Source organism: Lasioglossum baleicum, unplaced genomic scaffold, assembly GCF_051020765.1.
Source record: "Lasioglossum baleicum unplaced genomic scaffold, iyLasBale1 scaffold0021, whole genome shotgun sequence".
Lineage (NCBI taxonomy): Eukaryota > Metazoa > Arthropoda > Insecta > Hymenoptera > Halictidae > Lasioglossum > Lasioglossum baleicum.
The window spans coordinates 1,385,943-1,413,716 of record NW_027469081.1 but is presented as its reverse complement, the minus strand read 5'-3'; the positions used below and the strand labels follow the sequence as shown (position 1 = coordinate 1,413,716).

The 27,774-nt window shown below is 35.2% G+C and overlaps 1 protein-coding gene and 1 long non-coding RNA gene across 2 annotated transcripts in view; both read right to left on the bottom strand.

Moving 5' to 3' along the window:
- The window catches only part of Igl (IQ calmodulin-binding domain containing protein igloo), a 138,053-nt gene that overhangs the window by 7,637 nt on the left and 102,642 nt on the right, over positions 1-27,774 (bottom strand). The gene's annotated exons all lie outside the window — the stretch shown is intronic.
- Positions 1,449-24,330, bottom strand: LOC143219156 (uncharacterized). The gene is made up of 2 exons (XR_013011248.1): positions 4,120-24,330; positions 1,449-3,505 (listed from the first exon to the last, which is right to left on the bottom strand). It is a non-coding gene; the product is annotated as an uncharacterized LOC143219156 (long non-coding RNA).

The window sequence follows — 27,774 nt, the reverse complement described above, 5'->3', positions numbered from 1 at the left end:
ACGTGAAATAACTAATAAACTCATTTTTTCTTTTTTAATTTTGACTTAGACCACTTTCATAATTATGCACATTAGGCACATTTGTTTTTAACTAGAAAATAAGCCAATTAAATAAACAAAAGAAGAACCTTTAAAAGAAGAAAGTTATAAAAACCCATTTGATTTACATTTTTACTTCTCTTTTTTACTCTCAAAGGTGTGCAAAGGGTTAACAATTTGAATGTGTTTAAAGATCTATACACTAACCATTAGACAGGAAACCGAAAGTTCATGCTCCTGTGCTATCAATGATTTAGTAACGTAATTTGTTCGAAAGCGACCTTTTAATGAATTGCAGATAAAATCGTGGAAGCTCGTTTACTCGAATATTTGTTTCAAGGTATGTTTTCCGTTAACGTTAATTCTTCGGAATGGCCAGGCTATACTACTATCTTCGCGATAATGGCCATGCAAATGACCATTCTCTTGTGGAAAACTGCCTTCGAGGTAAGCCCACGTTCTCTGAAGGATTTTATTAAATGCCACGACAAAAACCAACCTAGAAACACCTGATTCGAGCTTTTTCCGTGAGTTGCATCTCACTGTCGCTGGTGATATGTATAAGACTGTACGTATAAGTAGCACAAGTAGACGAAAGAATAATGGACTTGCCGAGTTGAACGCAACGCAATCCGCCGCGCGGCGAGAGGGAACTAGCTGGCTTGAAAGTTTAAAGGCTCTTCGAAGGTTCCGAGCTTTTAGCAAGCAAGGGATGTTACCCAAGATCACACTCCACGTTTGCAGATCCTATTGCCACGGAATTTTGTTAATGCTCGAATGATCCCCTAGCTCTTCAAGGGTGCCGAGTTTCCGTTGGCAAGCTGCACTTTCCAGGTAGTTCCATTTAACTAATTTAGTGCAATCTTGATTATGAGATAGCGGAACTGTTTCCTCAGTATCAATAGACTTTCAAGTTCTCATCTAGGGATCGGAATAAACAGCTATGCTTCGTTCTTAAGAGGGTAGACTCTCGTTTCTGAACTCAATCGTTCTCTTAAAAAGAAAATTACACCGACTTCGAGAAAACGCACTAAAAAAATGCACTAAAAAGTAGGAAATAATTTCCATTTAATTTATGTGCGAATACACGCGAACTTAAATACAATACAATCTTTTCGGAGGCGGTGCAAAATTGAAAATTTTCGACTCTGGAAATTACGAAAATCCTTAAATTCTTCTACGTGCTTTCGCGTATTAATGTATATCTTCTCTTCCCACCTATTGATTTTCAAGTTCACCATATTCCAATGAAATCGTAATCGGCAACATTTGTCATTTGGAAAATTTTCAATTTTGCGCCGCCTTCGCAAAAGATTGTATTGTATTATATTTAAGTTCGTGTGTATTCACATAAATTAAATGGAGATTATTTAATTCTTTTTAGTGGACTTTTTAGTGCGTTTTTTCGAAGTGCGTTTTTTCGGTCATTTCGAAACTTCTTAAATATATGAATACTAAAGGTCCATGTTATGGTTGTTATTATTTGTTTTTTCAAAATTCGTCAATTTGACAGAATTATAACAAGAAATGATTAACTCCGTTATTTCTTGTCACCCTGTACAATGCTGAACTGTTTAGTGATTGGTTAGATACCAACATACTTAATAATGTAAACAATATTTTGAATAGTGGTACAGCAATGTTTAGTAGTGACTCTGTGCTTGTTATGCAATGAAAAAAAAAGTTGACCTTCTGACCTTGAAATTAATTTTACGGCAGTTTTCTTATATCAATTTCCACGAAACCGAGGGTAGACTTTCGCTTCCGGGATTGCAAGAATGCGGGATGCACCTTCTCATTTCTCGATAATGCAAAGATGGTGTTTTTCAGTAGTCAAAAAGATCAATCTAGGCCACAATCGCCCTCAAATGTTCTATTTTCATGTTTACGAGTTGTAATATGTATTATTTAGAAGCATAAAAAGCTGCGACAGGCTACATGCTTCTGTAGGTGTTAGATGTTGGATGCGTTGGTGTTGGTGACGATCGATCGTCGGCGATCAGTTAGGACGATCGCTACGAGTCGACAATCGATTTGTTCACAGCAACCGATGTTCGTCTGGTAAATAACATTCGGTAGCGAGCGTCAGAATCTAACGAACCGTTAAAGAATAAACATCCATTTAAATAAACCTCCTACACTTCTGAACAATGAAAATTTTGTGCAGGTTTTTAAAAATATTTAAACTCTTTGTGGACAATCCAGAGAGTGATGTAACACGGACACTCTATAGTCAAGCACAAAGAGGCGTTGCACGGGGTTTCTCGATTTTTCCGACTCCGTCAGCTGTTTCGTCTCTCTTTGTGTCTCGGTCGAGCATCGGATATTTATTTTTACTTTCGCCAAAAGAGACCGTTACCGTTTAACCCTTTTCCCTGACATAGGGGAAAGATTTAGTGTTTTATCGGAAGCAAAACACTGCAGGTTTGTTCTTTACTTTGCGGAAGTAAACAAAAGTTTGTACAAACAATTTCCCGAATTTACGGAACCGTTTATTTGAATAATTGAATCGAGAATAGGATTTTCCTGTTTAAAGAAGATTCATTTCTCACAGATCTAAACTATTATTTCAAAAGGATTTGAAGCAATTGTTTTCAGCGGTTTCTCTTTTCTGTAAGAGAACGGCGTAAAAAGCTGCAACCAGTGATATTCTTTCCGAGACCATTTTCAATTTCTATATACCGTGGTGAATGAAATTGAATTTATAAATTTTTTGTGAATTGTTTGCATGTTCATCTTCGTTATCAGTTATTTCTTTTCGCGAAATTTTTGTGTTGTTGATATTCACTTTTATGACAACAGAAAACTACGTCGTTCGGGACATTCCATTTTATATCTTCCCATATGTAGGTACATATTATTTTTCTGCAACACTTTATGGATTTCCAGGCTGGGGCGAGTATACGAATCCGCGAAAATAGGCTCCTGTATCGATTGGCAATTCCTGTGAAATACGTGCAGAATAATGGTTATTTTATGGACTTTGACGGTCAACCGGCCGATGGGATTTCATATTTATAGAAATTCGATTAAACGGGTAGAATATAACGAATACATGACGCGTTTTTAGTGACACTTCATCAGTACGAATAGAACAAAAACTGTCTTGATTTTCTTTAAATGTCAAACATTTAATGCTATTGATCTGTTTTTGCTGATATCGAGGCTTCTGGGGAAGGAATACGTACATTGAGTTATTTCCAATTAGAGGAGAGCGTAGGAATATTAGATAGAGAGTGGGAATATGAAACACCAAGGTTTTCACTAATATTGGTAACTGCACCGATTACTGCGATATATCATGCTTCGATCGTACTTTATTTTAAGGATGTTCTGGAGGTACAATGGGAAACAAAAGTACAAGAAATTCGAAATCCATCAATACATGGCAATGAAAGCCATTCATGCGTATATTTTGCATTAAACTTTCGCGAATACTGTATCCTCTGTAGCTATATTCAGTGGTCTACACTTGTCGCGTTTTGAGGATGAGCTGAGAGTGTGTAGAGTGTGTGGATGGGAAAAAGAGACGTGGGACCATGTGTGGGAAGTGTGCATGAGAGTGGACGAGGAGAATGGATGGCAGGAGAGAATGTGTGAGGTGTTGGATGACGAGGGAAATGGGGAAGAGTGGATGAGGAAGGTGGAAGATTGGAGAGAGAATGTGAATGAAAGGAGGGGAATGGGAGAGGTACGGACGGGAAAGGAAGGCCGAAAACAAGAATGAATAAAATATTATACATTATATGTTTTATATGTGCATATTATATCATATTAGAAAGAATGTGTAGTACACATATATATGTATGTATATGCATGTATATATATATATGTGTGTGTGTATATATATATATATATGTATATGTGTATATGTATGCGGAATATATTATGACTCTTGCTCTCTCTCTCTCTCTCTATAGCGATAGCGTATAGGTTAAGATAGATATAAGTTAGTTAATAAGTTAGAAGAATAAGAAAAAATTTGTAAGAAAGAAAGAATGAGTGATTGTAATAGAGGAATGATAGAAGAATTGTAACCTTAAGGGGAAACAATAAAGATATACGTACATACATACATACATACACTTGTCGCGTTTTCATGCTAGTGAGAGACAACACTCTAAATTTGACGTTTTGTGACAGTTTATAATTTTTTTGCTCTGTAACTGTTTAGTGAATCCTAATAAATTTTGAATATAATTAATTACATAATTTTTACTACATATAAAAAAAAAACTGGAGTTTCTAGTTGCGTTTTTTCAAGATTTAAATAAGGTTTGAATTATGAATTCTCCATAAGAAGACGTGTTAAATGTGCAAACTTTAAGTTGCTGTAATTCTTAAACGGTGCAGTAAATCGAACCCAAACTTCGGTAATTGCATTAATTTAGTACGAATTATATCTTGTCAAATTTTTGAAAATTTTATTGCGTTTTTATATACCCCCAGAACATCCTTAATATTATTCCTAATTTATCATGAAATAATAATAAATGCAAGTATTAAATGAATGCATAAGTTCGTGCCGGATTTGGAAATAAAATTCATTCGACCTATTAAACATATTCAGAAAGAAAATCAATTTCCATTTAACTCCAGTTTGTCGCAGATCAGGTAGAAAATGTTTATTTTGCATGAAAATCCGCTGTCTAATCATTAGCAACGCTTTAGCTCAGTTTTATGACTCTATTTTTCTGAAAAAAGTAACATCGTCTCATATATATTGCTATCCAATTAAAAATTAAGAAAATCCAACGTTTATAAGATTTCAGCACGTGTATTACTAACATAGATCTACGAAACATATATTGAAATTTTCATTAAGGGGCCAAATAAAAATGTTTTAAAAAAATGCCTTTTTTATTTTTGCACGTAACCTTGTAAATTATAATTTTTGGAAAATCTTTTTTCCACATCATTCCATAAACCAATACCTCTAATTGATGATAAAAAATCAGGTCGTTTGGTACAATTATAAAAAAGTTGTTCTGTTTTAAAGGGCGTTCGAATACTTTCGTTACCCACTGTATGTATGTTTATGCAGCATATTCCACATGAAATTTCTACGTCTGATTTTTCCATTTATATCTACTCAGAGAATTTCCAGATTAAAAAATAACGTGGGTATATCGTATATTCCTACCTTCGCCTCTACTTTCGATTCAAAAATAGCGATTGGCCTTAATATCAAAATGCTTTGACGACCGAACTCCAATATTTGTAAAACTGGGACGCATTTTAATTGCAAGAGTATCATCAGCTTGTAAATTTAACCGTGCATTATTAACTCGGAGCGTATTGGTTCAGTGATACAAATAACTTTATTTTTATTTTATTCCATGTAACTTTTATAGAATTGTTTGTCGAAGTCACTTTGCATTACATCTGTACTGCTACAAACAATTAAGTTTGTGTCTGAACAAGTAAAAAATTAGTCAAGGAAAAATACTTAAAATATTTCTCGTAAGCCACGGAAACGCGATCATTGATTATAAACAGGTTCTATAGAGAGAATAAATTTGTTGAATGTAAATAAATTTGTAATTTACAGTTTATTTGGGCACGTATGTATGCATTGGTTTATTGCTTCGCCCAATTTATATAATGCCAGTATTTGTTTAAAATTCGCGCTGATTCATTTCTGTTCCGCAGGATCGTTTATTATTGCAATGTCGGGGAAATGGTACAAAATTTCTAATAGATAACGCACGGTCGTGATTGTTTGCTCTGTGATGCAATTTAATGGCGAATTCCTCTATCTGGGGAACCAGTTGGAAATTACGCGTCGCCGGAGAACTCGGTGTTACCGGATAATTATTGTTTCGCGGTACACTCAGTTTATTTGCGTTTTGAACTTCTACTACAGTGCAAATGAACGTTCGTGCAAGTAGCTGTCGCAGCATTTATATTTGTCCATGCAAAGGAACTCGCTTTATGTGCATTCCGGGATTTGTTTATAAATGCAGTTGGTCGGATCCAGTAGAATGATTTTAGAAGACAAAGCAAACAACATTATAGACGCTATTGTCACGCGTAAATTAGGGGGTGCATCACTTTTCCATCATAATCAATTTTAACATGGTGAATTGAACCTATTAAAATGTTATCTTATGGAACCTTTCACAACGAAGAGAATAATCGGATCAATAATTAAACGTGTCGCAGGGATTATTATTTAATGGATGTAAACCAAATACAAAGGAAACAATTAATGTCAACTATGAGTTAATCGAATTTTCAACATCCCTATAGGCTTTTGTATGTTTAATTCTTTGCAGTCGGAGCTATTGTAACTCTAAAATCAAACATTTCTTCCTACCTAGAATAATTCCATTGTATATGATTTTTGTCAATTTTATGGATACGAAATTTTGATTGTAGTACCTCATACAATATTAAAATGTGTAGTAATTGATTAGATACCAACATATTTAATAATGTAAACAATATTGTAAATAATGGTACAGCAATTTCTAGTGGTGACTGGGAGGCAGAGTTCGGCAAAAATTTAATCAACGATTGACGAATAAATTACCACTTCAATCGTTAATCGCAATTAACAATTAAACTCCTACTTTTTCGGAGTTTATTTTAGGAAATTTTATATATTTAGTATTATATTTTTGAGGGATTAATATTATTTATAGAAATTTTATAGTATCTAGTATTGATTTAAAATATCATTAAATTAATATGAAATTTTATATATTTTGTATTGTTTGAGGCATTAATATTATTCATAGAAATTGTATATATAGAATCTAACATTGTTTTAAAGTATCATTAAATTAATATGAGATTTTATATATTTAATATTATTTGAGGGATTAATATTATTTATAGAAATTTTATATAGAACCTAATATTGTTTTAAAATTGGATAATTGATTAATGATTAACTGCTGAAATTTCGAAATGAAATACGGGATCGAAACTGTATGCATACTTAAAAAAATGTAAACTGAGTTTTTGTTGAGATATATTTCTGTCAATTCTCCATCTCCCCGCTCTGTGTCTCTCTCTCCCTCCTTATTACAATTTATGGATAGACCGTGTGGCGATTAACTTCAACAATCGATTAAATTAGTCTCCGATTTTTCGATGATTTCTTTTTTTTTAATCAACGACTGACGACTAACTTCATCAATCGATTGAATCAATCGTCGATTCTTCAATGATTACCTTCTTTAATTGTACACATCAATCAATCAATCTTGATTAAAATTTTAGTTGATTAATGCTCAACTCTGCTGTGAGCTAATACTTGAAATGTAATAAGTCTAAATCATTGTACAATACAATTTCTACATAAAGATATTGTTTGTCATTATATCTTATAATTATACTGGGTGCTTCTTTCTTTCGTACAGTACTGTATATCGTGTATACAATTATGAGCTATTATTATTCTAATTACCGATGTATGTACATAGGAAATAGCTCCAGTCTCACGGAACTGTATCAGAATATTAGATGTTTGGCATCGGAAAGCAAAGCCCATGATGTCAAAATCAAACAGACCGTAGTATTGATGGAATAATAGGATTATCTTGAATAATTGCAAGGTGTTATACATAACTTGTGTAATTGAACCCACGTGCAGATGTTCAAGGCATCATGTATAGCTTAGCAATAGCTCACAAATTTCCACGTTTCTATGGTTAAGCTTTCATACAAATTCGGACTCGAGAGTGGTAGCAAATAATAAATAAAAATAATCTGTTAACGATTATAATCGGTCCAGTGAATGTACGTACACTTACAATTACATTGAATACAATTAATGAATCTTTAATTGGTAGGGTGCTATCTGTAATTATCCAAATGCCCTCATGTATTCAGAAGTTAGAATGTTACATTTGAAAAACAAGTTTATGGATTAAAATGCAATATAATGGCTCTTAATTAGCTGTAATTATTGTTTACAATATTTATTAATTTTATTCATCTTTCATTCTCTTTCTGTTTTACCATGTACGATTATAATAATATAATAATAATACATAGAATGCAACAAATAATATTAAGTCTGGTTGCAAACGACACGGGAGCTGATTATTTTAATAATAATATTGATTACACTAATGATGAGATAGTGTATCGATTCATTGAATACGATTAATGAAACCTTAATTGGTAGGGTGCTGTCTACAATTATCCAAATGATCTCGTGCATTTAGAAGTTAGAATGTTACATTTGAAAAACAAGTTTATAGACTAAAATACAATATAATAGCACTTAATTATCTTTAATTATTGGCTGTAATTCATGCTTACAATTTTTATTAATTTTATTCATCTTTCATTCACTTCCTATTGTATCGTACACGATCATAATAATGTAATAATTAGTCTGCGGATCTTTATTTGCAAAATAAAAAATGTTTGCATTGATTGCAAGCCACAGGAGCCAAATAGAAATTCCCTTCTTCTTTTAATTGTCTTGTTAAGCTGAAATTAATATACACCGATGTCCTCGAGCCTTCTTAATTTGTCCACTGTTTTAAATTGTACGTGTCCATTTTCGTCATAAACGCATAAAATCCGCAGTCTAGTAATAATAAAAGAATGCAACAAATAATATTAAGTTTGGTTGCAAACAACACGGCAGGTGACCTTTTTAATAACAATTTTGTTTATACTAATGATAAGATAGTGTGGGTAAACTTTTCCTTACTTTATATCGATGATTTTTATCGTAGAAAATTTTCGAATAACTGTTACGTTTGGTTCCTGTTTTACAAAACGTTTCAACGGTGCAAGCCGGTCGAAATGAACGAATCTCACGATGATGCTCTTTTGGTAATTGTGGATTAACGACATGCCTCTCTAATAACGATACTCGATAACAATGTTCATTTAAAGAGGTCTATTCCTGGCTCGTTCGGGGCAACAATGCCGGTTAGTTTGGTGAACCTTTCGTCGAGGATCTTGACGTCCCACGGACATCGTGTAAAGGACGTATAGGCGCACGTGGTTACCGTCGATCGCATAGGCGATGTTCGTGAATCAACATAATGCCAAAGAGGCTAACAATAGCCCATTTCAGTTACCGACAAACTTATCGATCATGTCGCTTGACAGGGGACTTGAAATTCATCGGCGTTGTTTCATTAATTATACTGCCGTTTCCGCCTCGATTACTGCAGAATTACGGTGATTTCTCATCAGGATTCTCCCTGGAATCCCTTGTCAGATGTGTTTGTGGCTTGGATTCGCGGAACGGTGAACGTAACTGGTGCAACTCATTCTTTAATTTCCCTCGCACGCGACTTATTATTATTGATAATTATTGTATCATGCTGATTAGGGTGGATTTTTGATCAACGAATTTCTTTTACCAACGAATACAATACAAAGTTCGAGATCGATCGGATAAAAGGATCACGTGGCGCGCTTAAATTGAAAATTTTGAAATTCACCTTAACTATGGAACATGGCATATCGTTGGATGTGTTTTTTTCTGAATTGCTGATATACAGTGACTCGAATTAATATTCGGACGCTCCAAAAAAGACGATAACTTTTTAAATATTGTACAGGGTGTCACAAAATTATACGGGAAAAAGGTATTATACAGGGTCATCCGTTTTTAAACGGCCAAACGTTAACCAGCTGTAGAGGACCCCAAATAGAACAACTTTTACCGCTATTACTTTTTTTGTTTCGGCCTTGATTTCCAGATAATTGCAAAAAACCATCATTTTTTGAGTTTACATAAAATTAAATATCTCAGGACTCCAATGATGAATCTTGATGGTTCTTCCTTTGTTTAGTTTAAAATAAGTATAGGGGCATCTTTTTTATTGAATAAACTTTTTTGTATGCCCTTCGGATCATGGTTTTTTTGGCGTGCGGCACACCGTGGAGCCTGAAAGAAATAAGTTGGAAAGTGGCGGTGTGCCTCACGCCAAAAAAACCATGATCCGAAGGTCATACAAAAAAGTTTATTCAATAAAAAAGATGCCCCTATACTTATTTTAAACTAAACAAAGGAAAAACCATCAAGATTCATCATTGGAGTTCTGAGATATTTAATTTTATGTAAACTGAAGAAATTATGGTTTTTTGCAATTATCTGGAAATCAAGGCCGAAACAAAAAAAGTGATACGGGTAAAAGTTGTTCCATTTGGGGCCCTCTACAGCTGGTTAACGTTTGGCCGTTTAAAAACGGATGACTCTGTACTTTTTGATGAAGAAAAACCTAAAGTGTCCGGCACTAGGGGACTTCCTCTACTGGGGGGTTAAAGGTCAGGCTAACGCTTAAATGTCCATCGACCTTGCAATGATGGGCCTCGATCGATTTTCTCGACCAATTGCGTGATTTATGCGTCGACAACCAATTATTTTGAAAGGTTTTTACCTAAGGGAACGATTTACGGTAATATCGCGTTTTATCGATTCCGGTCGGCCTCTTCTGTACAGTATCGTTCTGCCGGTCTCGTTCCTTCCATCGCTTTTTCCATCCCCCTTCCGTATCCGCTGAATGTGCGATTTGTGTCAGGAATCTGTGGGCTCATCGAAGAGGAAATTTATTCCATCGAAACTGGAGGAAGCGATGAACCGCGTCCGTGACGAGTAGCCACTGTATCCTCATTATTCCTCTTTTCCTCTCTTTCTTTCTCGCTCTCTATCTTTTTCACTCTTCCTCTCTCTCTCTCTCTCTCTCTCTCTCTCTCTCTCTCTCTCTCTCTCTCTCTTCTCCTGATGTATGAATTCCAACGTCCCATTGAATTATGCAGGCGCGCCCATGCAAATCGACTGTAATAAATTTTTGACGGCACGTCCTGGCAACGAATACCTGCTACCTCATTGTGATCCGCACGATTAACATTTCACGATCTTCTTGAGTTTAACCGGGCTCCCTTTGAAGCCCTCTTCCCTTTGAAACAATCAACCCCTTAATTATATTGCAGTCTGTAGACTTTGTAAGATTTTTGCAAGGTTTTTCTAAGACTTTGTATCGAACACGTAGTCTTGTTCAGGTATACAGCGTATATACAGGGTGTCTCAGCTGAAGGATGCCACCTAAACTTCTCCTTTATTTTTAACCCTCATCCGTCCCTCATTTCGCAAACTGAATCTGTCCCTCGGTGTCAAATTGATACAGTGGTAAAAGACTTTACTTCTACTTTATGCAAAGTAAAAATGTTCTACCTGAATTGCAACTAACTGAAGTGAAACAGGAGATTATATTCTTTCTGAATATGTTTAATAGGTTGAAAAACGAACATTTTGTACCCGAGTTGCAGCAAACTGAAGTGTGAATCAGAAGATTATTTTCTTTCTTAATATTAACGTTTAATATATTAATTTTTAATAGGTTGAAAAGAATATAACATTATTTTAAAATTCAAATGTTTTCACTGTTTTAAATTACACCTACTCATTTTTCTACATAAATGCATAAAATCCGCTGTCTAGTCATAACGTTTCAAGTTAGTACAAATACAGTAGCAATGTTTATCTACTTCTTGAACTTAAACGTTCCGGATAACAAAATAATTCTGTAAAATTGCGTACTAACAATCGGAACATTTTTTAATAACCAAATGAATGCGAGATTTTTTGTCCGCTTGAAAACCTTTCAATGATCGAATGATTGAAGGATTATTTTCGATGACTAACAATCATCAAGCAGCTTGTGCATTGATCTCATTGTCTACGAAATCAGGGGAACAATGACGTCTGCAGTACACGGACGGTTGTATACACGAGAATCGCTTATTAAGAGAAGTAGAGTAACACAGGCTTCTAAAATGGAAACACATTTACGCCTAATGAAGAGTCTTTGTACATTCGTGGTAAGTGTAACAGCAAATTGACCCATTTTAATCCGGTGCATGCCCACGATGCATACACAGATATACATATAAATGAGCAGACGATGCACAATAGGGTTCGCGGGTACAGCGACAGAAAAAATCACATCGCCGAGGCGCATTCGCATGTTCTCTAAATAGGAAAGATGTTAATATTACTGTGGATGAACATAATTTTTAAGTTTCGTTTTGAACACCAACTAATCTCGAAAATGATTACACGGGTCACGTATTTCCTGCGTTAGATTATATCGCATGCTTTTTCAATATACACTGCGGTGCATAACTATAGCACCGTTTAAATTTTTACCAGTTTCAGACTTTAAGTGAAAAGTGCAAAAAAATTTATTGTAGAAATTGTGAAAGTATGAAAAAAATGGACTGTAGACTAAATCATATTGAAATGGCCCTCTTATACAAGACGATATAATCGAAAATGTGATTTTCAACTGTTGCGTAACTATAGCACCGTCGTTGTTATTTACTAATTTCACTAAACAAAGTATCATAACGAAGTATCCGTGAAAATAGAAATTGAAAAAAGAATTTTCCACAGTAAATATAAAAATTTGTATCTTGAAAATGCCGCGTGGTACATATTTAACGGAAGAAGAGAGGGGTAAAATTTTAGCCCTGAAGGAAATAGATTTTAGCATGCGCGAAATTGCTCGTAGGCTAGGAAGGTCACATAAAGTTGTTATAAACTTTTTACGTGACCAAGATAACTATGGGAAGAATAAAACGGGTGGACCAAAGAAGAAATTGAGTCCACGTACGGAACGAATAATTGTGAAAACGGCCAGCAACACATTAAAAAGTTGTAACCAAATTAAAAAAGAACTTAATCTTGATGTTTCACGGTGGACTATATATCGAGCTTTACAAGCAAATGGTCGTGAGACAAAAATTAAAGTCTGCACCCAAACTTCTACCGCGCCATAAGATTGCAAGACTTCAATACGCTCGAGCAAACATGCATCGGAACTGGCATAACGTAAGTTACTTTCTGAAAATCTTCTAAACCCAGCTTATTGTAATTTCTTTTATTGACAATTAGACTATCTTTTCGGACGAAAAAAAATTCAACCTTGATGGACCTGATGGGTACAATTCCTACTGGCGAGATCTCCGCAAGGAACCACGGTATTTCACGAAAAGAAATTTCGGTGGAGGAAGTCTTATGGTTTGGGGGGCTTTTCATAGTGATGGCATGTTACAATTAGCTTTCCCATCGAAGAAAATGAATAGTGATGAATATATTGGTTTCGATTTTTACAATTAATTTTTTCGCACTTTCAGTCTGAATTCTGAAACGGGTAAAAATTTAAACGGTGCTATAGTTATGCACCGCAGTGTAGTTCCTTTATATCATTGAGAACATTTGTAAAGTGTTTAGAATAAAAATCTATTAGCTGTTCGTGAACTTAAACCCTTGCCGTATTTTAACGAGACAGACCCGTCATAAAGATTCTAACAAGGTCTAGCAAATGTGAATTTTTAGATGAAATAGAAGTTGATTCGTTTGTAATTAATAGACTGCGGATCTTTACGCAAAATAAAAAATGTTCGTCATTGATTGCAGAACACAGTAGCCAAATAAAAATTGTATTCTTCTTTTAATTATCCTATTAAGCTGAAGCTAATACGTTGATGTCCTTAAATATTTTAAAAATAAATAAATAAATGCATAAAATCCGCATTTTTCAATGCTTAACTATTATTTAATTATGCTTTAATCATGCTAAACTATGCTTCACTTAACTATTAGCTGTTTGTGAACTTAGTGATTCGAGGAGAACGAAATCGTTAAGCACAGACAACATGATACCGTCCTGGATAGTTACAGTTAGTAAGAGTAGTCGTAAAATAGCTAACTAATCATTAAAGTCACGATCAATTTACACGCGAGGTAGTGAAAATTTTCGAAATTCTTTTCCCGAAGCATGCAGCGTTGCACGCGAATGCTCATTCAGTATTAATTTCATTCCACAAAAACCAATTTCGGGCACGCCAGAATGATACTTCGCAGGGCACTCTATGTATATGACACCCTTATCGATTAGGGCAACTTCTGACCATTTAATTCTGGTTTATGCTATCAGTTTCTATCTTCGAACGGATTCAAGATAAAATATAGGTCACCGGAGTCGTGTGTGGCCTGTATAATTATACCATAAGATACTTACTAGGTGAATGTGAAACTACGTGCTATGCTGGAGAATCGCCGTTCTGAATTGCAGATGGTATTCGCAATCCGGAATTCTCTGTACTCGTCACCGTGTAAATCATTAATCATCGTCGGTGATACTTCGTGCGTGTTGTACAGGGTGTCACAAAATTATATGTATGTCGTGGACACCATAGCGCGATTCTACACCCCGGTGTAGTCGAAAATGACGTAAAAAACCCCCCGAAAAATTTACCTCGAACGTGAAAAACAGTGTAGAAAAACCAAAATTCTTTTGAAGGATTAAGATTTTTTAAATTTTCATACAAAGATTTTCTTTCGAGATTTAAAATCTTAAATTTTTATTAATTTTTATTAATTCAAAAATTTTTTAAATCTTAATCCTTGAAAAACATTTTGGTTCTTTTGCCTTGTTTTTCACGTTCAAGGTCAATTTTGCGGGAGGTTTCTTATGTCATTTTCGACTAAATGGGGGGTGTAGAATCACGCTACGGTGTCCACGACATACATATAATTTTGTGACACCCTGTACACGAATCACAGTAATATACGGACACTTTTAAAAGGTCGATAACCTTTTTTAATATTGAACCATACAGCTTCGACTTTTTGAAAAGTTAGAACAAGTAGTTTACCACAAGACGTGAAAAGAATTTTTTTGAAAATTGGTCGGAATTACAGAGAAAATAATGAAAATCGTTTACAACTTATTTACGGAGTCCTATATCGAGAATTTAAGACTAAAATTTCATCGAAAATTTCATTAAAATCGGTCAACGTTGCAATAAGCTACAAAGCTCAAAGATAGTGAGAATTGCAGTTTTCAAGACTGTAGTTTTTTAAATAAAATTTTCGGAATATGTACACGTATGAATGACGCTAGATTTACAAAACGTAACTTGTACTTAATCTACCTAAAGTGTGCATAGTTATTTTCATTAGAATTTTGATTAGCTGTGGGAGACGCATTTTCAGAAGAACAATGACGTATTTACATGGTACTGGTTATTGTGAGGCTGGTATTTATTATTTTATAAATTGAAATAACTTAAAAGTTGCAATAATAACCCGCAATGTCTATAAACTACTCTCATGGAAGAATTAAACCGAATCTATGGTCTTTCTATTAAGAGAATTTGGAATTACACTTTTCTTTTGCTTGTACTGTGAAATTTCAATTTTTGCAGTTGTGTCATTATACTTGCGGACCACTATGGGCCAAACCGACGAAATCTGTGTCAAGATCAAAGAACTTTCGATAGAAATGAGGTAGAGCGATGAAATTTTTTTTAAATTAAAGCTGAAACTTTGCAGAATATGGAAAAAATAAGGAAAGTATGGTACGAACGTTTTTTAACCTTGAAAGAATTCGTTAAACTTGCACAATTTCAAGAAAATTGTGGTTTTTCCAATACCACGCGTGGAAAAAATGTTTTTTTAACATGCGACACATCATTTCCCGTAGATTTTTTCACGCAGATTTCAAATCTGGTTTCAAAATTTATCTACGACCTCAGGATTTTGCAAGAAATCGATTTTTGTGAACACAATTTATGAAATCATTTTTTCGTTGAAATGATTCGGTAACCCACTAGTTTGAAGGAATATTGTGCTCTCATATATAAAACACATTAAAAATAATCATAATGAAGTATTTGAAAGTTTACTTAAAACCAGCGTGGAAAAATCTACGGCAAATGATGTGTCGCATGTTAGAAAAATTTTTTTCCGCGCGTGGTATTGGGAAAACCACAATTTTCTTGAGATTGAGCAAGTTTAACAAATTTTCTCAAGGTTAAAAACGTTCGTACCACAATCTCCATAATTATCCCATATTCTGCAAAGTTTCAGCTTTCATTTGAAAAAAATTTCATCGCTCTATCTCATTTCTACCGAAAGTTCTTTGATTTTGACACAGATTTCGTCGACTATATGAATAGTTTACGAAACTTTCAAGTCGTTTTCTAAGAGAACTATACAATGAAATGAAAAACAATTTTGACCTTGGTGTTCAATGTAAAGATTCAATGTTAAGCGTGCAGAATCACACGCAATAGTGGTCGCGACATATAATTTCGAGACACCCCGTACATCCGAAACGTTCAAAGTGCACGTGATCAATTTCTTGTCACGTATCAGAAGAGGGGAAACCATGAAACAGTACGGATATCTGTTTGATAGGATATCGATCACAGAGAGGCAGAGAGAGAGAGAGAGAGAGAGAGAGAGAGAGAGAGAGAGAGGGGGAAGGGAGACAGAGACTTATAGAAGGAAGAGGTATAAGAAGATTTTCTTTTCCTCTCGGAGATAAAGACTGGGACGCGTTCGTTTTCTTCTCAACCGATTTCGATTTCGGGCTGCTGCGTCGGTGTTCCTGTTCGGGGCTCGAAGCGGCGAGAGTTTCGTGCCCACGGCACGATGCTCCCTTTTTCACGGTTGTTGTTTTGTTGATTCGTTGTTTTCACGCCGCCACTTTCGTGAAAGGAGAATGAAAACGGAAGGAAAAGCATCCAGCCAGCTGGCTTTGTGTACAGAGACACCCGTCGCGAAATCATTCGTTTGCTAAACAGACAAGGAGGAGGCCAGTATAAAACAACTCTGATCGAATGTGCGGTTTTTCTCAGCCCTTGCGAGAGGAATGCAATTCCTCAATGGCTAGGCGGTTCCAACGGATCCGACGGCACACGTTACCATGAGAAATAAATATTTGCGCATCGTGAGAAACGGAGTCTCCGAAGAGAAGACAATGTAAATAGATCAATGCGGCAGTGAAAGAGGTGACGAATTAAAACGATGCAGTTTAGTTTTCACCATTCGAAAGTATGTATATGTGTACTTTACGTTTTCTCCGCATTATACATATGTATATCACAATCGAAACTTTGAAAGGATACGATAGTGCTTCTATTATTCAAGATTTGTTATTAACCGTTTGCACTCGGTTGTCCCCTCTGAGACACCACTAAAAATTGCTGTATCATTATTCAAAGTATCGTTTACATTATTAAATAAGTTGGTATCTAAACATTTAGGTATTGTATGAAGTATTATACCTATTTCTTATCCATGAAATTTCAAAAACCATAGGGAATGGAAATGGATTTATTCTAGGTCGGAAGAAATGTTTAATTTTCGAGTTCAAATATCTCCGAGTGCAAAGGGTTAAGAAAGAAAATAAATCTTTATTTCACTCCAGTTTGTCGCAATTCAGGTAGAACAATTTTTATTTTGCATAAAGATCCGCCGTCTACTAATTAATTACAAATATCTCCGAGTGCAATGGTTAATAGTTACATTATAGTTAAATTACGCTATACGTAATAGTTAAATTTGTGATAGAGCCTTTATGAGAGGAGCCCCTTTCCCCGGCGTAACCCACAGCTATCGTTTCTGTGGATATTTTCATAAAGCTGTGACTGTGAATAATGCACATTACGCCTCATAAACGTAAAAATAGGACTTTGAAAGAAAAATTCCACTGTCATAGTAAAAATTCCAATAGACTAACGTAGGAGATTCTTACACATAATTTTGATAAAACGAGCTTGCCCGTTTAAATGCAATACCCCGTCTCCTCGTCACGTGCCACGTTACACGGAGGATTTCCTAATATTCTCTAACTCTATGAGAGCGAAACAGTGTTGCAGGAATTCCGTGTTATATGAAGGAGCTTGCCTGTACTTCTTGTGGATTGTATATTGTCTGACCAACAGTATGGATGTTCTACTTATTGTTAGAGCGCCGCACAGTGGTCCGTATCGGAAAATTCGGTGACATTTTCTCATAACTAGATTGCGGATCTTTGTGATTGCAAGAGATAGAAACTGAATTGAATGTTATTTCTTCCATTAATGAGGAGAAGTCATATATCGACGTCTTCGTTTTTCTAAATTTTACAACAATTTTGAATTTCATCTACTCAAGTTCGCTATAAATGCATTAAGATCCGCAGTCTAGTTATATAAGTTTTGAACTATTAGAGATATTCCAATGTATTTACAATATTATATTTACGACACGATAATTATCAGTAGATGGGAATAATTTTTTAGTGAATTTCAGTGCAAATTTATGGCTCAACAGTCACCACATTTCTCGATCCAACAATCATAACTAGACCGCGGATCTTTATGCAAAATAAAAAATGTTTGCATTGACTGCAGAACACAGGAGCCAAATAAAAATTGTATTCTTCTTTTAATTATCCTATCGAGCTGAAATTACTACACTGATGTCCTTAAATCTTCTTAATTAGTCCACTGCTTGAAATTGTACGTGTCCATTTTCGTCATAAATGCATATATAAAATCCGCAGTCTAATCATAGCTCTTACAAAGTTCATAATTTACTTTAATAAATAATTTAATTTCATACAAAATTCATAACTTACAAAGTGGTCAAAATATTCTGAAAATGATTGATAAGTATTTATAATAGAGTTAAAATAATTGGTATCGGATAGTACGATGATTTTGTAATAATTTGATTAATCTATGCACAAGAATCAGAGAAGACTCGCACTTTATTAAGTTCACATGTGACAGAAAAGATTTTTATAAATCTTGCTTGCATATTTACTGCATGCTACTGTTAACATATTCTCAGGAAAATATTCTGGTAGCTATTGTTAAAATAATTTGTATCGGAGAGACCGATAATTTTATAATAATTTGAATAACAACGTCGTAATTGTATCGTAGTTCAAAACTACGTCATAACTGGCAGGTTTATACAACAATTATTCAGCAAATCGTAATAGAAATTCGCATGACGCGTCGCATGAAGCGTCGGAAAAGAGCAACATTTTCTCTCGTCTGGCGCACAAAAATATTCATTGTTCCGTGGTGTTTCAGCGTGGCTGAATGATGAAAGGATCATTTATCTGTATGCATTGCACTGTTCTCTCTGCGGCGTTCGATCGTGGGTAAAGTTATTTTCCGTGCTTCCTCTCTACTAGCTCTTGTGAAGACCGGGTATCAAGCACCTGCGAGCTTCGGAACTGACCCACATTGTACCACAAATAAATCAACAGAACGATGCACGGGAAATATATCCGCGAGGCTTTTTCCTTCAAACGGGACTGCATGTAGCTCGATGCGAAATAATGAGGCAGGTACATATAAAAGCTCGGCAATTTACATCCGATATATTGGCAAAAATAATACTTAAAACCATCTATCGTGTTCACGGATGTCAGTTAATAAATAAGTTATCCTTCTTCGTTAGCTAGCATCCTGAAAGTGATGTTAATTGCAGCTAGTTGAATGCACGATTAAATAAAACACTGTTGTTGATGTATGGTCCGCTTCAAATCGATTCCCCCGGATAATCGAGCGAGTGTTATACAAAGTGCCCCATGAACTCTGTCCACCTGAAGTATTTTTGTTATTTTAAACAATACGCGAAAATGTTTGAAGTAAAAGTTAGTTACGTTACGTTACATACCAAAACGCGACCTTCACATTTTCTCAAACAAAGTCACTTATATGTATATATTTTTTATATCAAATTAATCGAAAAATCCAGAGCTTTCCAATGATATACTGCCCAAAAGGAATGGTCATCGAATGAGGTTATAATGATACAATAAAAAAATTACGAAACAAAAGGTCGCGAATTTAATTGCCAACCTAACACTAATTGTGAAAAAGAAGAGCCTTATTTGACCAGCTAACTTTTCAGCACAATTAGTGAACTTTGAGCGCGGATATCTCGGAAACTATGCGAGATAGCGAAAAACTGAATGGAATCAATCTTATGGCACATTTTGTCAGCTTTATTTTTGTATAGAATGGTCTTATCGCTAGGACGTGTAGTTTCCGAGATATCCGCGCTCAAAGTTCACTAATTGTGTTGAAGAGTTAGCTAGTCAAATAAGGCTCTTCTTTTTCACAATTAGTGAAATTTGAGCGCGTATATCTCGGAAACTATACGAGATAGCGAAAAACTGAATGCAATCAATCTTATGGCATATTTTGTCAGCTTTAATTTTGTATAGAATGATCTTATCGCTAGGACGCATTGTTTCCGAGATATCCGCGCTCAAAGTTCACTAATTGTGTTGAAGAGTTAGCTAGTCAAATAAGGCTCTTCTTTTTCACAATTAGTGAAGTTTGAGCGCGGATATCTCGGAAACAATGCGAGATACCGAAAAACTGAATCGAATCAATTTTGTGGCACATTTTGTCAGCTTTAATTTTGTATAGAATGATCTTATCGCTAGGACGCATTGTTTCCGAGATATCCGCGCTCAAAGTTCACTAATTGTGTTGAAGAGTTAGCTAGTCAAATAAGGCTCTTCTTTTTCACAATTAGTGAAATTTGAGCGCGGATATCGTGGAAACTATGCGAGATAGCGAAAAACTGAATGGAATCAATCTTATGGCACATTTTGTCAGCTTTAATTTTGCATAGAATGGTCTTATCGCTAGGACGTGTAGTTTCCGAGATATAAGCGGAAAACTGAAAAAGGGGACTTTTAGTATGTTTACCTCCTAACTAGTCCAAACAAAGTCTCAAAGTTAAAAATTGTGTTCCTTCCATTTCCCTCTACACCCCCCTTATGAGCATTCATTGACTGGTCTCATACTGGAATCATACTTTCGGAGTTATTGTAGGTGGCAATAGTTAATGCCTCACCTTGTATTATGCAAGCGAGCGATTGTGGACCAGTCACATCATCCATGCAATCGGCCGAATAATAGGAGGAGTTGCATGGATGGAGGCATGCACTGAACCTCGGTCACTCCGCTACACCTTAGAGTTTATCCCTTGGCACGATTCGTGGGTTTGGAATAATCTCCGGTGTTGGGGGAATAGCCTCGATCGAGCGTGATCCGATCGCTTCATCGCGTCCCGACTAACAAAAATAGAGACAGCCACCCCGGTCTCGCCGGGATGTTCCGAAGGGACACGATTGGTGCCTACTCATTAGAAACTTAGAAAAATCTGAGGGTATACAATCAGAAGATACACGTGTAAAGTCTGGAAGCTCCTAAAAACTCATTTTCCTCGGTTTGCTAGTTCAGCTATTATAATTTTATTATTAAGAAAAGAGTGTAGAGTTTAATACGCATTAGACAACAAAGCAATAAATTAAATTTTCAAAGAATTATTTTAACAAACACATGGTTCGTTTTTCAATGAGAATTCCAATCGGCCTGAACGGAAAGTTCAACGAATTTAACCGACAACGATTTTAGTCGGCGACAGTATTATTCGATATTAACATCGTTCGACAACAACGTAGAAGTGTCAGTGCAGAATAGTTAAAGAAAACAATGTCAGCGCCATCTTTAGAAACGACGTGACAATGTTAAATTTCTGTTTATTTATGTTAATAATGTTAAATTCACTAATAAATGAATCAAAAGCTTGCGACATACTCTCATTTCTAACTCAAAATTATTTCTAACATTGGATGCTGTATTAATGAGAAAACAGCGGTGGCAAATATATTAATATGTAATTTATATACAACGTATGTGATAAGAACAAATATGCGGCTGTCGTGTCGTGTATCGTGAAACGTATCGTTATGCATATATTATACAGCGGCCGAATGCCTGAGATGATACGTAAAAATACATGTGCATTACTTTTCCACACTTTCACGTACCGAGTGCGCATAAATTCAGAAATCGAAGCTGTTTCTTGGCAGCCTTTTGGGTACCATAACATGAATTTCACCACGTACGCTTCCGTTCCGTTTCTGAACGAATAGCATATTTCGAGCACCCTGTCTTCTTCGTATTTCAATTTTTGCTGCATAAATTCTACGAGACTCGAATGAAAACAGCAAGGTGTTGAAAACAATTTGCAATACTAAAGTAAAAACATATTAAATATTATATTATGCTAATAAACCGCGTTGAGCAGTTATAATATTCAATGCACGTAGACCGAGTTAATAAGAATCTAGCTTACATTGAATTATTTACATTTCAATTTTATTTATTTCTTTCATTTAACGTAATTGTGCACAGTTGCTATTATATATCTGTTATAAGGAATAATAGATGACAAATACCCTTTTTGCTTGACAGATATTTATTATTAGACGCCGGATTTTATGCATTTATGACAAAAATGAGTGGATGCAATTTAAAACAGTAATACAATAAGAGAATTTGAAAATACTGTTATTTATTTATTTTCAACCTATTACATATATCCAGAAGAAGACTTTAAAAAAGTATTAATATATCATTTTCACTACATTAAAATTACCAGTGTAAAATTACCTGCGATGCACGAATAATGGATGCACGAACTTTTTATTTTGAATAAAGAGATGTGGAGTCTATTTGTTATCAATACCGAGATCAAAACCATCACATTCCATGACGCCCATTATATGATTTTTTGTACCAAACTATACTGTTTGAAAATTTCCAACTTCTCGTTTATGCAGCAAGTTGTTGTCACTACAATCGCTATAACGCAAACTTAAAATTAAATAGAATTTGTTACAAAAACACCGTGCTATATGGAAGTAGTATATTTTTTCCTTTTCTTTTGCTATTTCAATACCAATGACATTTTAACGATCCGATGAAAATCATTTCGATTCTAATGATCGTAAAGAGAGCCAAACAGACTTTCTCGAATCAGGAACACAAATTGAATTTAAACATTCGATGGAAGAGGTATCGGTAACGGGCTGTCAAACTTGGTGTAATGGATTGCGGAAATTTCCAAGTTGTTCGAGCATCGTATTTACGGATGGTAATACGTGTGTGGAAAAGTCAATTTGTCAATTTCAATCCGACGTTATATTTCTCTTGCGACACTGTAGACACGATATCTATACGCTACCAGAGATTTTAGTAATAAATCGTTTTCCCAAGAAATTGAATTACCCTCCGATCAATTACTCTTATGACACTCGATATAATTTCTCTCCTTACAATTCTTCATTTCTGCCTTCCGTTCGATATGTTGAAAATGAGGGTTCATTGAATTCGTTAACTGTGAATGATAGATACGGAAAAATGCTTGTTTCGCTCGAAATTTAGTTGAAACTGAAATTTTATTCGCGACGTTGCAATTTTAATTACGAACATAATTTCATTTGGAGTATAATAGAATAAAATGTAAAAAATTTACAGCAATTTACATATGTTCAGCTTTAATTTTAAAGAAATTTCATCGCTCCACCTCATTTCTATCGAAAGTTCTTTGATTTTGTCTCCGATTTGGACGAAAGGTCCCACTGTGCGTCGCATTAGTAGTGGTTCACACCGATATACCCGCGCCAGGATCAGATTACTAAAGTGGAAGGGATATTTTTGTTAGCGTTTATCGTGCACAGCCTTTTTGCGTTTATAGAGGATTTACTGTGTTCAGCGACGTGATCAGAGGTCTACTTAAAAAGTGACAAGTAGACTCGGCATTGAATCGCAATTTAAATGGAAGTTCTCAAGCACAGAATAGTATTGCATCCCTCAGCATTAAAGACCGACTCTCGCGCCAGGCACCAGCAATATGCAGGGCTAACCTCGAGTTCCAATTGCTAGGATGAATTGTTACCGCCAAACTTCACGAATCAATATTTTACGCTGACCTTCTAATTATTGTTGTTCTACCGCTTTCGTATTCGGAAAACAGAATTCCCCCGAATCAATATGCTTCTCCTTGGAAACGTTACTTAGTTGATCGATAAATTACGTTTGCACGTCTGTTTCTCCCGTCGTAATCAGGGAGGATTACTCGAGTCGATTCAACTGAATATCGAATTGGAACGTTTTAAAAGCCGCACGCTAATCGTTGTTACGAATTAAAAATTAATAACTAGACTGCGGATCTTTATGCAAAATAAAAAAATGTTTGCACTGATCGCAAGTCACAGGAGCCAAATAGAAAATTCTTTTTTCTTTTAAGTGTCTTATTAAGCTGAAATGAATACACTGATTTCCTTAAATCTTCGTCATTTTTGTCATAAATGCATAAAATTAAATGACGGTTATTAAAAAGAAGATTAGTTAAAGGTAAATTTTTGAAGTCCACTGGAAATCAGTCTGGTAACGACCTCTATATAATAATTTGAAACGCTGCAAGACGTTAATTGTACTTGAAGTTGCGACAAGAGAGGCTTTTTGTTTGAAAATATAAATTACAAGTTATGAGATCACTTTTATTACGGTTTATCTTTTCTATTCCTGAACTATCCTATTCTCGTGAATGTTGTTTGTTGCGAACTCGCATAATTCCAGTCGTCTATTTTTCATTCGGAAACTTTCGTGACGACCGCTCCCGTTAATAGATTAAAGATTTCCGGCAAACTGCAGCCGGTTTCTTAACCGGCTGCAGGAGGAAAACAGTTCCCTCGAGAAACCTCACTTCCCAATCCAATTTACTGAAATAATCCGACCGGAAGTTTCGGTGGCCGACTAATTCTTAAGCAACATTATTTAAGAGTATAAATAGACGGCAAATAAAGATGCTCTCGCGAAAGTCAGGCCTTTCAGGAGAAAATCAAAAGGGAAATTTACGTCCGCAAAGCTTGAATGATTCTTGCCTCTCCTCGCTATACTTATACATATATACTCTGCTGCTGCGAGCAGCGTTTCCTTTATGAGAAAATCGAGGAAAAATTTCTCGTACACGGTTCCTACGTACCCATGGTCAAAGTAATTTATATTTCATCATTTGTTAAAGGAACAACAAGCTTTCCTTTTGATAAGAAAATGTTCGAAAATTCGTATAATCACAGTTAATACATGTAATCGAGTAATAATAGTAAATTGATAACTATGAAATAATATTCTGCATTGATCGTATATTTTTTAACCGTGACAAATAAAATGTTTTGCATTGATTGCGGGAAGCGGGAATAACATAAAAATTGGTTTCATCCCTTAACGACTTTGTTATATTAAAAGCAACGACACAACATTCTCGAATTTTTAAAATCTTTTACTGTTTTATATTTCACCCAACCAATTTCTTTATAAATGCATAAAGATCGACAGTCTTCCTTCTATACTACATTAATTATTTCAAATTATATTTAATAACAAATTCTCTAAATGTGTCGGCAGTTAACCCATGTAAACAAAAGTTGGTGTTTCTTCTGTTTTTAGAAACGATCGGTACAAAGAGTAAATAAGATGACAAAAATGAGTAGATCAAATTTAAAACAATGAAAATATTCAAAAAATTTGAAAACGCTCTTGTATTATTGCCGACGTATTAAAATAATTGAGAAAAGAAATAAATGTATATGTGGCTCCTGTATCTCGCAATGAATGCAGACGATTTCCATTTTGCATAAAAATCCGCAGTCTAGTAATATCATATTCTCATTTTTCATGTAGTTCCCATGAAATTTTTCGTATATGAATATTTCGGATAATTATTGTACATTTAAAAATTTTTATTTTGGCTGTATCCCATTTAAGTTCGTTGGTTGATATTAACCAGTGAATGGGTGTTACGTCTAGGACATTATTCTGAAAGTGCATTTGTTTAACCATAGCACTTTGACCAAAGGTTACGTGAAAATACAGTTTAATGCAGTTGCACGTTACATAAGTACAGCATATATAAAACAGAAATTATCTGTCCGTTTTTTATGACAATTCTTTCGACTGCGTGCCCTTTTATTAATACAGTTTATAGAGTTATACGATGTATTATTATATGTAAATAATGTTTGAACATAAAAGGATGTTTCAAATTCGTTCAAGTTTTAGACTGTGGCCGGATAAAAATTTTAAACTCAATTTCTGAGGAACCGTGTATATTAGATCTCCGTCTTTTGCCAGAACACCGACGATATTATGTGAAAATTGCATAGTTGCGTTGGGATTACCAAGGTAGGAAAGTTACAGAGCACGTGCTCTTCAAAGTTCAAAAATGTACAGTTTGAAGTTTCATGATATGTTTGGAAAGAAATTTGTTTCGCATAAATAAAGAAACAATGCTTGAGGGGAGGTTCCAGTCTAGATCTTTGAAGAAATTGAACTTTTTGTTACATTTTTCACTTGTTTGACATTGAAAAAATAAAAGGAATTTATGGAATCTGTAGAATTGCCAAAGCTATAGGCTTTCGAACATTAAACAACAACTTTCAACGTGATTTTCTCGATACATACCTTTTTGAACTAGTGGAACAAATATCTCAAAAACTATTAGGTCTTAAGTTATGTTTGTTTAACGCTGCTCTTCAAGATCGGACATTTCACACGTAACAACTAGAACAGCAACAGCATATGTTGGTTACAATGGTGTTTGCTTTTCAAAACAAGATTTATTTCGACGAAAGTCATGTTTGATTAACGCTACTGTTCCAAATCCGGACATTTCGCATGCAACAACTTAATAGATCCGAGCCGTGGAGGAATAGGACCATGCTTCGTTCTACTTTCCGGCGGAAAGTTTTTCAATGATTTTCCTGTTCTTGTGCACGTTCGTGTCCCGGACTCGGGCGGCCGACGCGACGTGTCTCTCGCGAGAAAATGCAACTTTCGAGGGCGGAAAAGTTTGATATTGCCGGACTTCCCGAATCGACTGTTTTCTGACATCCACGATGCAAACGCCGCTATTCCGCGTTACTCCGGCGAAAACACAAGTTAAGAAACGAAATCGTTCGCTCTCTCGGCGGTTCCTCGCGTGTCCCGACTTTTCTCAGCTATCACGTAGTGAACAGCCGCGGATGGAGTTTAAGGTCAGGTTAACATGAAAGCGTTCCGACTGAGCAGCTTCGCTGCTCGCCGATTTACATACATAGGTACATGTCGAGAGAAAAATTACAAGTTTCATCGAGCATCGAATTTCGTTTTAATTCACGTGGAAACGCATTCGCTCGCCCAAGCCGACGATCTCCGGTGTTGTCCTTGCAAAGTGTAACGTTTTTTGTTTGCCTTCCTCTTTCTCTCTCTCTCTTTTTATATCGACCTTTTCGCGTTCATCGTAATGAACTTGAATGGAAACTTAAGAAATTACTTTTTAAATTGGCAATCTCGCAATCAGAACTGTGTTTCGTTTAGCTAATTTGCTAAAGTGGGCTATGCCCTGAAACGAAGTTTCTCGATTCTATCAGCTCTGTTTAGATTTCCTAACACAACGGGAACTATTTAGTTTCCATTTGATCTGTGTTATTTGAACGTTTAGCTTTAGCTATTTCAACTCGAAAATTAAACATTTCTTCCAACCCAAACTATTTCCATTTCCTATATGATTTTCTCAATTTTGTGGAAATAAAATTGGTATAATACTTCACACAATACCTGGATGTTTAGAAATTGATTAGATACCGATATATTTAATAATTTAGACAGTATTTTGAATAATGGTACAGCAATTTTTCGTGGCGCCTCGGAGACACCATTCGAGGAGTAAACTTCTCCTTCCGTAACCAGAAATTTTTGCCTTTTTCCTATACATTTTTACCTTTTTTCTATGTTGTCCTGTAAATTTGGACGAGGAGATGTGAGAAATCCAAGTTTCGATCCTGCAGAATCAATGGTTCGGTAGTTATAAATGTTTAAAGCTGAGCAATTTCCAATGTCTTCGACAGGTTGAAATACTTCCATTCCCTATGATTTTTGAAATTTTATGGATATGAAATTGATATGATATCTCATACAACACTGAACTGTTTATTATAGTAATTGATTAGATAGCAACACATTTAAAAATGTAAACAATATTTTGAATAATTGTACAGCAATTTTTAGCGGCTGTTCGAGTGGTAAGGGTTAAACTCGTTTCCTAGAAAG